This window comes from Malaclemys terrapin, chromosome 1 (genome assembly GCF_027887155.1).
Source record: "Malaclemys terrapin pileata isolate rMalTer1 chromosome 1, rMalTer1.hap1, whole genome shotgun sequence".
In the NCBI taxonomy this organism is placed as follows: domain Eukaryota; kingdom Metazoa; phylum Chordata; order Testudines; family Emydidae; genus Malaclemys; species Malaclemys terrapin.
Window position 1 is genome coordinate 81,852,662 of NC_071505.1, and position 16,951 is coordinate 81,869,612.

Genomic DNA, 16,951 nt, shown 5'->3' on the forward strand with positions numbered 1-16,951 from the left:
AAGACAGGAGAGAGAACTGAACTGAACTGATCATGTCATTTTTCAAAGTTTCTTTTTAAGGGACTCAACAAGGGAAAAAGTGAGCATCATAGTTCATCTCCCTCATTGTTTTAGCCACCAATTAGGCCTAATACCTATCCCACCAATTTGGGTCTAGTAACATCCAGTTCCACATCTTCTGTTTTTACCAAAGCATAATTTCAACAGTCCTTGGATTATGTCAACGTGGCCTTTTTTGGTTTTGACTAACCCAGCTTCCTTTGTTTGGTTTTGACTAACCCAGCTTCCTTTGTTTGGTTGTTCTGCACTTATTACAACACTCAACAGCATAAACAACTTGACCCATTTCTCATGATTATTGTAACATCTTATGAACTTTTCATACCTTTTACATTTGAGCTCACAATAGGAGTACACCTTTTAGCCCAATAGTTACAACACTGCCCCACCAGAGAGAAAAACAGTAGTTCTGATATTCTCTCCCACGCTGATAATTTGCCTGTCGATAACGAAACAGGGACAGAAACAAACTCGAGAAAACAAGTGAGCTTAAGAAAACAAACTGACTGCACCTAGGAATTTCTTGTGTAGGAATCCTATCAATATCAATTGGAATTCTGCACTAGACCATGGATAGACCCCAGCTCCAAGAAAACAGGAAATCATAGAAAGTTGGAGCTCACTTGAAAGAGCTCAGCTTGTGACCTGCCCTTGTACAGAAACACTGTCCAACAAACATTTGGCCTTCACTTCCTTTGCTAGTGATGGGATTGCTTTTTAGTCCATTTCTGCAGTTACTTTCATCCTCACTTGTTGACCCCCTTTTGAACTAAGCCGAATGGTTAGAAAAATGATCATGGTTATGTGTGGAGCCCTTCTTGCTATCCATTCATGGGTGGAGTTGGGCTAAAGTGATAGTTCATTCCATTTCCTCAAGGGGAAACAAACAAAAACCATGTGTGATCCATTGCAGAGTGAAAAGAGCAGAGTTTTGCAACACAGCAAAAAGATCTCCCCAGAGGAAACAGAAGTCAGCTCTATCCCCAGCTTTATCCACAAAACAGGCACTGTATATTCTAAAGAATACCAGTGCATGCATCTCAACAGGCCCATCAATATCCCTCAAACCTGACTTGAGAGGGACCACTAGGGGCAGCCTTCAAGACTAGGCAGTCTCCATGACTGCTCAGTCTGCTACCTTTTTGCTGAGACTGCAAGTATGGCAGATCTCAGTTAGCATGATGGGTGTAATTATAGTCTGGGGAGATTGCTTTGCTGGGTTAAAGATAAATAATTCATTTCAAATAGACACAGAAGTCATCAGATATGATTTTCCCCCAATGCATGTATAGAGAACAACCATGAGGGAGGGAGAAGAGCTATTGAAGCTAAAGGACAATGTTGGCACAAGAACAAATGGGTATAAGTTAGCCAGGAACAAATTCAAGTTGAAAAATTAGAAGAAGGTTTCTAATTGGAACAGCCTCCTAATAGGAGTTGTGGGGGCAAACAACTTAATTAGTTTTACGGGAGAGCTGGACTAATTTATGAGTATAATTGAATTATGGGATTGTTTGTGGTGGTAGCAGGCAGGGCTCAACAGCCTTGGGGCTTATGTCTGATTTATGACTTATGTTCCCAAAAGCTCATACTTCAGGGTACTGGCCCACTCTGTCCAGTGTCCCATCAAGTTCAGATGGCCACCTGCAGAGGTCAGGAAGGGATCCCACCAATGTATTCAGGGATGCGGTGGGTGGGGGGGAGTTAGTCTCCTTCCTCTGAAGCATCATTGATGGATACAACTGGAGATGGGACACTGGACAGAGTGGGCCAGTACTCTGAGGTGGCTCTGAGAATTCTCTTTCTCAAGTGCTCGGCTGGCTGGTTCTTGCTCACATGCTCAGGGTCTAACTGATCTCCATATGTGGGGTTGGAAGGGAATTTTCCTCTCAGTCAGATTGGCAGTGACCGTGGAGGGGTGAGGGGTTCCCCTTCCTCTGCAGTGTATGGGTACAGGTCACTTACCAGGATTATTTGGGTATATCAGTTCCCTGTCATTATGGGGGGCCTGGGGTATTGATGTACTTCGGTCCCTCCTACTTTCTCCTTGTGGCACTTAATAGTGTAGTTGCCTGTGGGCTGTAATACTTTGGTATAATTTCAGTTGTTGGGTTTAGTGTGTTGAGTGGTCATGGTGGCCTGTGTTATACAGGAGGTCAGACTAGATGATATGGTGGTCTCTTCTGGCCTTAAACTTTGTGACTATAAGAGATTTTGACATAGTGCTGGGCAACAGCAGCTAAGCCAGCACTCTGGTCACTGCCATCTAATTAATTACACCAGAGCAGAGGCAGGAGCGAGTTGGCCCTGCCATGCATGGGACTTGTCCAGGATCTTAGCCAGTGCAAGGGTCCGGCAACCTGGACAATGGAGGAGTCCCTGCAATGGCTGGTAAAACAGCAAGAAGAAATGCAGAAGACCCTGCAAAGTTTCCAACAATCCCCTACTCTGCTTGCGCTACATTGATGACATCTTCATCATCTGGACCTATGGAAAAGAAGCCCTTGAGGAATTCCACCATGATTTCAATAATTTCCATCCCACCATCAACCTTAACCTAGATCAATCCACACAAGGTTGTTTCCTGGACACTACTGTGCTAATAAGCGATGGTCACATAAATGCCACCCTGTACCGGAAACCTACTGACCGCTATACTTACCTATATGCCTCCATCTTCCATCCAGGTCACACCACATGATCCATTGTCTACAGCCAAGCTCTAAGATACAACCGCATTTGCTCCAATCCCTCAGACAGAGACAAGCACCTACAAGATCTCTATCAAGCATTCTTAAAACTACAATACCCACCTGCTGAAGTGAATAAAACAGATTGACAGAGTCAGACGAGTACCCAGAAGTCACCTCTTACAAGACAGGCCCAACAAAGAAAATAACAGAACACCACTATCTGTCACCTTCAGCCCCCAATTAAAACCTCTCCAGTGCATCATCAAAGATTTACAACCTATCCTGAAAGATGATCCCTCATTCTCACAGATCTAGGGAGACAGACCTGTCCTTGCTTATAGACAACCCCCCAACCTGAAGCAAATACTCACCATCAACCACACATCACTGAACAAAAACACTGACTCAGGATCCTATCCTTGCAACAAAGCCCGATGCCAACTCTGTCCACATATCTATTCAAGTGACATCATCATAGGATCTAATCACATCAGCCATGCCATCAGGGGCTCGTTCACCTGCACATCTCCCAATGTGATATATGCCAGCAATGCCCCTCTGCCATGTACATTGGCCAGACCAGACAGTCTCTATGCAAAAGAATTAATGGACACAAATCTGACATCAGGAATCATAAGATTCAAAAACCAGTGGGAGAACACTTTAACCTGTCTGGTCATTCTATGACAGACCTCTGGGTGGCAATTTTGCAACAGAAAAGCTTCAAAAACGAACTCCAACGAGAAACTGCTGAGTTGGAATTGATATGCAACTAGATACAATCAATTTAGGCTTAAATAGGGACTGGGAATGGCTGAGCCATTACAAACATTTAATCTATCTCCCCATGCAAGTATTCTCACACTTGCTTCTTATCAAACTGTCTGTACTGGGCTGTTTTGATTATCACTTCAAAAGTTTTTTTTCTCTTACTTAATTGGCCTCTCAGAGTTGGTAAGACAGCTTCCACCTGCCTCTGTATGTGTATATATAGCTCCTCAATATTATGTTCCATTCTATGCATCTGAAGAAGTGGGCTGTAGCCCACGAAAGCTTATGCTCAAATAAATTTGTTAGTCTCTAAGGTGCCACAAGTACTCCTGTTCTTTTTGTGGATACAGACTAACATGGCTGCTACTCTGAAACCTGTCACATGGAGAGGCAGACTTTGTGTACCTGGCAGGCAGAGCAGCAGAAAAGCCTATGGGATTTCATAAGGGAACAAGCCAACATGCAGCAGCAGCTCCTACAGAAGGTAGTGGGTCCCGTGGTGGGGGATGGCAACCGGACACAGGGCCTGGCACTGTGTAAGATGGGCCCTGCAGATGACACTGGTGCATTCCAGGGAATTTTTGAAAGGGTAGCTATGGGTGCAGGTTGGAATAGGACAACCTGGGCCCTGCGGCTGGCTCCCTATCTGTTGGGGAAAGCCCAAGTGACCTATATGGCACTCAGTGCGGAGCAGGCCAGGAATTAGGAGGTGGTGAAGGCAGCTATCCTGACTTGGTGGGTCTGTCCACTGAGAAGTATCAGCAAACGTTCCGATCCAGGGTTTACTGCCCTGGGCATTCAATCAAAGGTTGATGGACTGGGCCGCCCACTGGCTGTGACTGGGTACACAAACAGTGTGGGAAATAATGGATGCTCTGGTGCTAGAACAGTTCCTTCATGGTCTCCCTGAGAACATACCAGTGTGTGTCAGGCGGCATCAACCAGGCAGACTTTCCCAAGAAAGAGGGACAACTGTAGAGGTGTCTAGAACTTGGGAGGAAGACTGGAGACCCCACAGCAGGAAAAGGCAGGGCCGGCTTTAGGCTGATTCCCCGGAATCGGGCCCCGCGGGTAAGAGGGCCCCGCGGGTAAGAGGACCCCGCACCTTAGGCTCACCTGGCAGCGGTCCGCTCCAGCGGCATTTCGGCAGTGGGGGGGGTCCGCGCCGGGGTCTTCAGTGGCATTTCAGCGGTGGGGGGTCCTTCAGTGCCACGGAAGACGCAGAGTGGACCCCCCCCGCCACCAAAGTGTTGCTGCCAGGTATTCGAATCGGGCCCCGCAGATCCTAAAGCTGGCCCTGGGAAGAGTCATAGAGAGGAAGAAGGAAGAACCCCAAGGAACTGTGATTGGGGTTTGACTCATTACATTCTATCGACGTGGGCCACAGGGACACACAAAAAGGGATTGCCTGTACATGGACTGTGGTTTTGCTGAGTTTTGCAGCTGGACCAGGACTAGAGGGAAAAAACAGGGACAAAAACTGTTCACTATTTCAGTGATGGGAGGGAGGAAACTCCGGAGGGGCCTTGTGGGTATGTCTGGTCTGGAAAGAGCTGGTGAAGCCTCACTGGATGATTCCAGGAGCATCTATGGACATAGAATGTGTCCATGGGGATAAAAGACGCTGCCCTATGGCCCAGGTGTCCCTAGAGGCCTGGGGAGGTTTTGTTGGAAACAGACTGGGGTAGTGGAGGGGCTGCCCTATCGTGTTGTGTTGGGCACTGATTGGAATCCCTTCCCATGATGGAAACAATGTGGTGTAAGAAATCCCAGCTTGGGGGAAAGAAAACCACAGGGAGAGAAAAGATTAAGCTCACAGGAGACACCCTAGACAACAAAACCCAAGTCAGGAGGAAAGGAAGGAAAGGAGACGTGAGGGGATAGAAATTAAGGAAAGAGATACGGGGAAAGGGCGTGAACTCCTTAGTAGAGGATGAGGGACCTATGGAGTCCCCAGCAACACAACTCCAACGAGAAGAAACCCAGGGTAAGTCTACACAGCAAAGAAAAACCTGCGGCTCCAGGACACTGCAGGATGGGCGCATCCCAGAGCTAGGGCTCCAGCCCGTGCCCAGAAGTCTACAGAGCAATGAAACAGCACCACAGCCACAGCCCCGTGAGCCTGAGTTGGCTGGGATGGGCCAGCTGTGGGTTTTTCTTTGCTGTGTAGACATACCCCCCCAAGCATGGTTGGGAGAATCCGAGGCCCCGAGTGATCGGGGGATAAAGGGAGTAACCTCAATCCACTGTCAGATAGAGAGAGAATAGGGGGAGCAATTCCCCAGGCTGCCCATGATGTGGGACTTGTGGGCTGAGACGGAGCTGTGGGGATATCCTCCCCTCACAGAGTGTGATTTCTGTGAGCAGACCCCACAAGGGCAACCCAGATGATCACCCTAGGGACAGAGAGAGCCTCCCCCAGGGTGGCACCTCCAGTAAGGGGGAGAGGTGTGTGGAAAAATTGGGTCAGATTTGCAGGGGAGGGAGCGGACGGGTCAGTTCAGGATCTGGCCCATGGATTTCAGACCTAGTTTTTAGTGATTACATTCTAGAATAAATTCTAATCTGAGTTTCCTTGATAGTAAATTTGGAACCTAGTTATTCTGGATTTGCAGTAGTGTAACTGAAAACGTACCTTGGAATAGCTTCAATATTGTATGTGAAAACTTTAAAACATACCTTCCCCCTTTAATTTCAAAACTTAGCACACACAAATAGCAGTACATATTTTTTTCAAAATCACCTTTAATGCCAAATGTATTAATTTTGTCACTGTTCTGTGTATTTCTGCTCTTCAGGCTCCTATAGTAATTTATAGAAATAGTTTGTAAAAGCTTCAGACAGGTGCAAATTAAACTATTTAATGTAAAGAAAATAGATTCTACAAATACTCTTCTAGATTTCTTCATGTGTGTATGTATATAAGGGTGGGGGGGGGGGGGGAGAGAGAGAGATCAAGCATGCCACCTACTCATAATTACATTTCAGTTATATTTATTTGGAGAAGATGTATTACAAATGCTTGTAAATGACACAAACCTTGTTAAACAACAGCTGCAGATGAATGTTGTTTCTGGAAGAAGATGGAGAAAATTACCAGGCTTTTCAAGATATACAGTAATAAGGTTTTAATTTCTTTTTCATCTCTGATAGGAAGGTCCAAAATATTCAGCTGTGTGTATCTGTAGTGCTTGCAAAGAAAATAAAATTAACTGTGTTTTGCATTTACTTGAAAGTCAATTTAGAAAAGTAAAATAAGTTGATACTTAGGGTGGCAAGATGGGATCTGAGACAAACAGGTGTGAGTTTGCTGTAAAAGAGATGTGTATGTCTACTGCCTGCTACAGGAAGCCTGGTGGGATTATTAATTTTAAAATTGCTAAAGTAAAGCAAGAGCAAATTCTGTTGATAATTGTGGAAAGTTTCTTTCTCTGGAATGCTGGGGGGGAAAAAGCCTCTAGCACATTCAGCCCAAGGTCAGGCTGATGGGACAAACAAATCCTTGATGGAGAGTACCTATATACCTTTGTGGTGATGGGGCTGGATAAGGCCCATTCTCATCACTGGGATTCTATGAAGAAGGGTCCTGTCACACAATACTGATGTCACAGGGAATGAATAATTAGTTTTTGTGATGGGGACGAGTTGGTACTTTTACATTTTTGGTGGGGGAGGGCAAGGCAAGATATTTTAAGTGGTATACATTTGTAAAGGGGGTTGTGCCAAAGGCTTTTGATTTTTCCCATTCCATAGGTCTGGATGGTGGTGCTGGGTGGAAAATTTCAATGCAGTATTAGTGCAGACATAGTTAAATGACACTGGTAAGAAAAAATTATACATGGGCATGTTATGTGCACTGTTACATCAAATACTCCACTTTCTGTATTTCCCCTCCTGTGTCCATGCTGCTGCTGGGGAATTCAGAGAAATACCCCTTGTAGCTTTTCAAAGCACTTTTTGAGAAGCAATACAGATGGACTGTGTGTCAGGGAGAAAGGCTGATATTAAATCAGCCATGTCTCCATTAAGAAAGATGCTAGATTTGCAGGCATGGCATTTTTCCAGTGAAGCAAGAGGGGAGTTTCCTAGGCACTGAAGAAACCACATGAGAGATTATTTCAGAAGACAGGTTTACTTTCTAATCCTTGGAAATGAACAAGAATAGTTTCTCTTTGATAGTGACGCCACTTCCAAGGATTTAATTGAAATACCCTCAACTTAAATTAATAAGCCACTTTAGTGTCTATTACAAACCCCACCCATTCTGTTACATACCTGATACAATTCAAACATACAAAGCTGTAAAGGCACTGAGTATGATCAATCCCCAGAATACTGCTTCTGGTTTAACTTGGTTGCAGAGAAGGATGGTCTTGGGGGTCAAGCCTCTGGCCTGACAATTGAGATCTGGGTTCCAAACCCATCTCTGCCACAGCCCTCCTGTGTGATCCTCTGTCATCACAACAGCATCCCAGGGCAAGAGACTCAGTGGTATCTGGTAGTGAGTTTCAGCCGACCTGACGAGATCAGTGTGTCCCAATTCATTAATGTCATAAACTGTATCTAATGTGGGGCATGTAAGGTATCATTGGAAAACTAATAACACACTGTTCATTAATATTTTTGTGAGGTGCACGTATGGTAAATGCCCAAGGGACCATACGAACATGGAGGAAATGCGGAACAGAAATGAGTTTACCAGACGAGTCTGAGAAGTGGGTAAACAGGTTTCTCTCAGACAAGTCAGCCAAATGTCATCAGAATTGATGGACAATCACATGGCAAGTGCCCATTCATTTGCATTTGAGGGAGCAGGAACAGATTAATTTGCATTTTAGCAAACACCAGGGGGGAAGAAACCAGCAGAGAACTTCCTTCCCCAGAATCCATGTCTTCTTCCTCACAGCTTGAATGAACTTTCATTGGCGGATAACCTGCAGAAGACTCCACTTCAGAGATACACTGGACTATGAAAGAGAGGGGCAAAAATCACCAAGTTACCTTTCATCTAGGAAGATAAGGGGAGCCAGCATCCTGTACTTCTGTGGAAGATCCTGACTGAGAGACATTCAGCCATGCTGGAGAAAGCGTGATCGGTGAGAGAAACCTTCGTAACAAAGCTTGTACCTTGCTAGATTACGTTCTAGATCAGAGGTGGGCAAACTATGGCCCAGGGGCCACATCCGGCACTCCAGATATTTTAATCCGGCCCTTGAGCTTCCACCAGGAAGTGGGGTCTAGGGATTCCCCCGCTCCGGCGCTCTAGCTGGGGAGTGAGGTCAGGGTCTTGCCCCACTCCGCACGGCTCCTGGAAGCAGCAGCACGTCCCCCCTCAGGCTCTTACATGTAGGGTCAGCCAGGGGACTCCGCACACTGTCCCATCCCCCCAAGTGCCACCCCCGCAGCTCCCATTGGCCGTGAACCGCAGCCAATGGGAGCTGCAGGGGCGGTGTCTCCGGACAGGGCAGCTCACAGAGCCTCTGACTGCACCTCTGTCTAGAAGGACATGCCACTGTTTCTGGGAGCTGCTTGAGATAAGCACTGCCCGGAGTCTTCTCCCTGACCCCCCTCCCATGCCCCTGCCCCAGCCCTGATCCCCCTCCCACTCTCCAAATCCCTTTGTCCCAGTCCAGAGCTCCCTCCTGCACCCCCAACCCCTCATCCCCAGCCCCACCCCAGAGCCTGCACCCCCAACCAGAACCCTCCTGCACCCCAACCCCCAATTTTGTGAACCCTCAGGCCAAAAATTTGCCCACCCCTGTTCTAGATATTTGGATGCGTGTTTTTCACCTTTATTTCCTTGTAACCATCTCTATCTTTATTTCTTTTACTTGGCATCACTTTAGCTATGTCCTGTTGTTAATAAGTTTTTTTTTACTTTAATCTAAACCAACCCAATGCTGTATTTGAATTGACGTGATTGTTAACTCCAGTAAACGTGGGAAGCTGCTGCAAATTGACTTTTTATAGGAGCAAACAAAGCTTATTATTCCTCTGAATGGTACAGGAAAGGGCTGGACGTTGCAGAGCACATGGCTTTGGGAAAATTCAGGACTGGGAGTGTGTTGGAGTCACTTGGTTGGTAGTAACCAAGGCTGGTGCATACCAGAGTGTGGCTGGGGTGTAACAAGGTGGCTGCTGGAATCAGAGTTACTGAACTAGAGCTGCTTAACACAGACACTCGGGGCAAGCAGTGACGCAACCTCTCACTGGTCTGGATTTTACCCCAGGATGTGACATCCTGAGCAGGTTACAAATAATCTCTTTGTCCCTAGTTCCCTGTCTGTAAAATAAGGATGATCATACTTTCTTTCTTTCACCCTGTGTCTGTCTTGTCTGCTTAGATTGTAAGCTCTTTGGGGCAGGGGCTGTCTTTTAAACTATGTGTTTGTTCAGTGTCCAGCACAATGGGGCCCTGATCTTGGTTGAGGCCTTTTGGTGTTACTGTAATATAAATAATAATGGTTTGCTAAGAAACAATTACAGCTGGTAAATCTTCCTATGTCCTGTGTGTCTAGTGCCCTCGTACTCCTCAAAACTCATTACTTTTGTTTACTTTCAACCATTGATTTCATTACTGGTATTCTTGGTTGACACTCCTCTGCCTGACCATGACTGCACAAACAAAAGTTGTAGACAGAATCTACCGATACTCTCCAAAGAGCATTTCCCCTTCTCCTTGTTGCCCCACTTGTCTTGTCACCCTACTATTCTCTGTCCTGGTTTGATGCCTTTAGTCATTGGGTTATTTGTTTATACCAGACTTGTAAGCACATCATAAGAAGATATGGTCCCTGCTCTGAGATCTGTAAAGTGCCCACTTCTGGCACTGTATAATTATTAACAATAGCAAATACAATGGGTGAATTTAAAGTTCCTCTGGTTTGAGAGATTCTACTAATTCTAGTGGAATTCCCCATTTCACAGACAGAAGTTCTCTCTAGACCTGGTGGAAAGTTTCTAATCTGTGAAGCTTTTTAAGAGCACCAATGGTAATTGAATTACTGCTGTTATTTATGCTTCTAGGAATGCTTCTAGGCATTTTCCATTACTGGCATTGAAAATGAATCTTAGTATTTAAGATAAGCTCTCTGAAGCGATTTCTTTCTACTATTTATTTTTGTTCCTGAATTTTAAAAGAATTCTTTCCATTATGTTTTTTCCAATTTTCTCACCTTTTATGCAATGAATGTTACATAGCTTGTATACAAAGGCCCATTGATTTCCACGGAGTTTGCATTTGAAGAGTGTTCTCACTTTAGGATAAGGAGAATTTGATGTTGAGCCAGGCTCTGACAAGCTCTTCCTTTCACAGTCGTGTTATGAGCCAATTTCTGCTATCATTTATATCATATAAACTGAGTTACTACGCTGACGTCTGTGGAATTACTCTGGATTTACACTGCTGCAGCTGATCAGAATCCAGCCCAATATTCTCTCAGATCCATTATAATGGCGTAGGAAGAATCTTATAAAAGTTGGGTAACTTTTTGTAAAATAAATATATTTGCAGGTTCACTTGCTACTATTCAAATGCTTATTGTGGTAGATGTATTTAATTTCTCTATGCTCATCAACATTTTACTAGCTGTCACATAACATACATTTGCTTGTTACTGCAACTATCCTGAATTACTTCAACAGTACAATAGTCAGCACCTGATTTTCCCTTCATGACATTTTAATCCAATGTAACTCCCCTGCCCTCCACTTACAGTGTCACACACTGTAAATTTAGAATGTTATATAAAGCATTAATAATGCTTGAATCTGCAAGGCTGAGGAGGAGAGGAGGAATGTAGGGAGGTGAAATATAATTATCGACATTGAAATTTAAACAGGACAGCAATATTAACATCCTACCTCTTGTGAAAAATGCCATGGGAACTTTAAAGACCACAAGAGAGTGGAACTGAGGCTACGTCTTCACTACCCGCCTGAATCGGCAGGTAGAAATTGATCTCTCGTGGATCAAATTATCGCGTCTCGTCGGGACGCGACAATCGATCCCCAAATTCTCCACCAGCACAGGTAGGAGTAAGCGCTGTCGACGGGGGAGCCGCGGAGGTCGATTTGCCGCCGTCCTCACAGCGGGGTAAGTCGTCTCGGATACGTCGAATTCCACTACGCTATTCGCATAGCTGAATTTGCGTATCTTAAATCGACCCCCCCCGTAGTGAAGACGTAGCCTGAGATTTTAAGCCTCCTTTAGAAGAATAACGTCTAAGCAGCCAAGCACTTCTTACTAACGCCATTTTAAAAAGACACGAAAAAAACCCTCTTGATAATTTTAACAATTGCTTAAAGTATAACCTGATACCATAAGGGTTTATGTGTCCATGCACACAGCACATCTTCCTGATCAGTCTCCAAAACTGTGCAATATGTTCTCGCCAGAGACGCATGGTAATGTGTCACTCATGATTCACAATATATAAATGGCCTTCTGTACATTCGGGTGACAGCTGAAAAGAAAGAAATGAGTGATCGTCTCTTTGTTATAAGCTTCCTAACTGATGTGTAACCGACCAGGCCTCTGCGGATGCATTTAACAAGATTAACTCACCAAATGAGACATTTTCTCTTCTTCAAAGGAAATTTGTAACTAGCTGCATTCCTGCATCAGTGAGGCATATCATCCATTGGATGATATAGTGCAGTAGCAATACATTAGCCCTGGTGGGCTTTGCCCCAGACAAAGCAATTAATTGTTTCTCCAAATAATTTTTTGTCGGCAAAGCCAAAAGTCCTGTGACAAGACTTCACGCTTCTCCAGTTCTTCTGTCAAAGGCCCAAACTGTGCTGCCTAAGATCTTACACCTAAGGCACCTACTATGCATGGATATCCCTTTGCCTCTGCAGAACAGGCAAAGGTTTAAGCTGCTTCCACAACATTGTTTCTTTAGTTCTCCCTTATCCCCAGAGGTCCTTTGCAGGGTCCAGCACCAGTGCCTGGGGAAAGGGATGAGGAATTTGCAACATCCCCTGTGACGGGTTGGATCACAGAAACCCCTTGGGAGCTGTCACCTGATGTGCAAAGACTACCTCTGCTCCTGTTTTCCCTGCCAGCTCAGGACTCCAGCACCCTGTCTTGCTGAGCCAGACACTCCCGTCTGGCTCCAGACACAGACCCTGGGTCTGAATCACTTGTCCCAAACCTGCAAGTTTACCTGAAAACAGCTCACAGAAGTGTGCTTGTCTTTAGCACTCAGATGCCCAACTCCCAATGGGGTCTAAACCCAGATAAATCCGTTTTACCCTGCATAAAGCTTATGCAGGGCAAATCCAGAAATTGTTCGCCCTCTATAACACTGATAGAGCGATATGCACAGTTGTTTGCTCCCCCAGGTATTAATACATACTCTGAGTAAATTACTAAATAAAAAGTGATTTTATTAAATACAGACAGTAGGATTTAAGAGGTTCCAAGTAGTAACAGACAGAACAAAGTAAGTCACCAAGCAAAATAAAATAAAATGCGCAAATCTATGCCTAATCAAACTGAATACAGATAATCTCACCCTCAGAGATGCTTCAGTAAGTTTTTTCTCAGACTGGACACCTTCCAGGCCTGGGCACAATTCTTTCCCCTGGTACAGCTCTTGTTGTAGCTCAGGTGATAGCTAGGGGATTCTTCATGATGGCTCCTCTCCCCCTTTGTTCTCTTCCACCCCTTTATATATCTTTTGCATAAGGCGGGAACCCTTTGTCCCTCTGGGTTTCCACCCCCCTTCACTGGAAAAGCACCAGGTTAAAGATGGATTCCAGTTCAGGTGACATGATCACATGTCACTGCAAGACTTCATTGCCCACTTGCCAGCACACACATATACAGGAAGACTAACAGGTAAACATAGCCATCTGCAGACAATGGGAGTCATCAAGATTCCAAACCATCATTAATGGCCCACACTTTACATAATTACAATAGGCCCTCAGAGTTATATTTTATATTTCTAGTTTTAGATACGAGAGTGGTACATTTCTACAAATAGGATGATCATACTCAGTAGATTAAAAGCTTTGTAATGATACCTTACAAGAGACCTTTTGCATGAAGCATATCCCAGTTACATTATATTCACTTATTATCATGTTTTTATAAAGCCATATAGACTACACAACGTCACATCCCCAACCAATCCTGTGGAGAACATACTGAAAAGTTATTGTAGCACCTCTGCACTGAAGAACCCCTTTTTTAGGAAGGTGCATTCATAGGCAAAGAGGTCCCTAAGAGCTGCCAAGGAGCTGGAAGATGGGGCAGAGGACTCCAGAGCTCATATAGATGCATATATACAACTATCCCAGAGATTCCAGCAGGTCCCAGAAACTCCATGGGTCCCTGCTTCTTCCCTGAGTAAGCAAACACCCCTCTTCCCTACTGGAATGATCTGGGGAAATCTTCATGAGGGTGAAGTATGGAGTTTTTCTCTCCTCACCTCCAAACTCCCTGCCTGGCTTTGTGCAGGGGAAAGGGGTGAATTAGCCCAATTCCATTTGACTGTGAAATTAGCAAACTGGGTGTTGATGCCATAGATATGACTGAGTAAACATTCCCAATAAAGTCCTAACCTGAACAAAGACTAACCAGAAAGTGTTGTGTATAAAATCCTGACAGGGAAAAGAAAAAGTTATACTGTAATCACGAATGCAAATAAAGGTGACAGTCAACTCATTATGGTGTGATAATGGGCTGTTGGCAGAATACTGGCTATGCTACCAGCCTCCAGACCCAGGAGAAGAAATTAAGTGCACAATGTTGGGAGAAACCAAAGAGGTAGCAAAATTTAACAAAATCATAGTAATGGGGGACTTCAATTATCCCCACGTACAAACTTGTCAAATGGCACAATGGGAGAACAGTTAGAGAAACAATTTCTCAATGCTTTCAGAGATTGCTTCTTGGAACAGCTAGTTCTAGAGTACACAAGAGGAGAGCTACTCTTCATTTGGCTTAAGTAACACACAGAAACTAATTCAAGAAGTGACCGTTGCTCTGTATGTATCCGTATCTGTATATGTCCCTCTGGAATTCTGTTTACCTCTGGCATGGGCGCTCCCAATCTCTCTAGGCCCATCACTGTTTGTTATATTTGACATCACATTATTGCTGGAGATGGGCCAAAGACAAAAAGCTCGTATCTGAAGTTTGCCTAATTTCAGTGGGTGAAATTCTGGCCCCTCTAAAGTCATTGGATAACTCCCACTGACTTCACTTGTGGCCAGGATTTCAACGGGAGTGGTCATATCCAGAGGTCTGGTTTGGGCTCACGTCTCTATATTATAGTTGCAAGTGTTCAAATACATTGTGGCTGTGAGGTGACTCAGATCTTTTTGTTTTAAAACATATAACACTAACAATAATGTCATTGTTTTCCATGGAGTTTGCTCTGAGAATTACGTATGTAAAACTAGAACTCCATTCTTGTGCTTCTTTCCCTACGCCACTACGAGTGTGAGCCCGAGCAGCATGTGCTATGAAATTTGTAAATATGAACTCTATACATTCACATTGAATTATTTTATTTTATTTAATCTAGAGGGAAAGCTCATTTTATAAGCCAAATGTTATCCTTATTTGGAAAAATCCAGTAAGCCTGAGTTCAGAAGGCACTTACTCGACAGATTAAGTTAATTTTTTGAAAACATCCTTTCTGAGTATTGGAATAATTCTGTCATGGCAAAAATTCAGGGTTTTTTTCTAGTTAATGTGGCTGTAATTCTGGGATGGTGGAGGTGTGTGTGTATGGGGGTAAGAATGAAAATCTTGGGGTTAATTTGAATCAGACCCTCCTCTTTTTGTATTGAAGCCAATAAACATCTTACACACGTGACTATGCATTTTGTCACAGCAATGAATACTATAATAATGTATGGTCCAAATAAAATGCCTACCTCATGGGGACTCTACCCACTAGTTTCTTGGCAAGGGCCACCATCTTCTGGGGAACAGATCTCAGGCTTTGAGTATCAGACACAGCTCCATCGGATCCCTTGATGGTTCAGCTAAGGAAGCTAAATACAGTACCAGAGCTAAGAATGCACGGTCTCCCAACCTGGGGAAACAGTTTCCAGATCACTTTACAGAAACATCCACTTATGCTAATAGTGGCAATGCTCATGTTCTAAGAAGCCAATAAAACATCTATAAATGGGCAGTAAAAACAGAAGGAGGGCAGACCGCCCTGCATAGCTTTAACCTAATAAGAGGTTAAAAACTGAAAACAGAAAGCTGTAGATTAAAAAATATCTGGTTAAACAACTCTATTGTACATAGACTAATGAGACAAAGGTGGGATTTTCAAAGGGGCCAAAGGTAGTTGGATACCTGGGTGCCTAACTCCCTTTGGTCACTTAGAAGATACCAGCCTTACCCCCCACAGCCCAACCACCTCTTCCTGTGGTGACCTGGCTAGGCTAGGCTAGGAGAGGAGAGGCAGAGACAAACCAAGATAAAAGGGAAAAATTTACATTTTTAGAAATTTATAAGGGAAAACCCCCAAATTGTACCAGGAGCATCAATAATATAGCACATTCCCAAAGACTTACTATTTATAATGATAAACGATAGGCTACCAACTCATTAACCTCTGTGAGATTGTATATGCTGTGCGGTTAGTACCAAATGCATTGCTATTAACAAGACCAAAAGAGATTACTTAACAATATACTGTCACTTCAGAGAATAACCAACTTTTCCTCTCAGTGGCTGTAAAGTCCAGCGCCACTTTTGCTGTCCAGTTCTTTGCTTCTCTTCGGCTTGAAGTGCTCCTTAGATTCGATGTTCCTGTGTCTGTCCCATTTTCATTGAGGTTATTCACAAGCAGGGTTTCTTTACCTAGTGGGTCCTTACGTGTCCATTAGCCGCTTTTGAACTGTATTCTGTCAATAGCTGTTCAAACAATCATTCTTGCTGTTCAGACACTGTAGGTCCTGTGTGAGGCCGTTTTCAGGATCTGTTTTCATCTAACACAGCTTTGTGATCAATTCCCTTTTCCATCAATTATATTTCCTTTCAGTTCCCTCCCCCACCCCCTTGATACTCTGTGTCAATACAACTGTAGATTTCATTTCTCTCTGCTTCCCTTCTCTAACAACACCTGCTCACGTACGCAGATCTAGTTTTTTTCTGCTTCTCCTGACCCGAACCTCTTCCTATTTTCCTTCTTTCCTCCTTCTCACTTCCCAGTCCCCTACTTTTATTCTCCTGTTGTTTTATTTTATCCCCTCCCCTCCAACCCAGGCTCTGGTTCATCGGTTAGCTCAGCATCTTGATTCTTCTTCTTCTATAACAACTTTTTCCAACTGTCCCTTCAGGCAGATTCAAAGCCTCATCCTCAGCTTGAGCTACCCTCTCATCGGCCATCTCTGTCCTCAGGACAGCATTCTGTGCTGCTGCATTGCAACTGCAGCAGGCGCTAGTT

The 16,951-nt window shown here is 44.3% G+C and overlaps 1 long non-coding RNA gene across 1 annotated transcript in view; it reads left to right on the forward strand.

Moving 5' to 3' along the window:
• Positions 1–8,494: 8,494 nt before the first annotated feature.
• The window catches only part of LOC128831896 (uncharacterized), a 57,566-nt gene continuing 49,109 nt past the window's right edge, over positions 8,495–16,951 (forward strand). The window contains exon 1 of the long non-coding RNA XR_008443899.1: positions 8,495–8,620. This is a non-coding gene — a long non-coding RNA (uncharacterized LOC128831896). The remainder of the gene's footprint in view (positions 8,621–16,951) is intronic.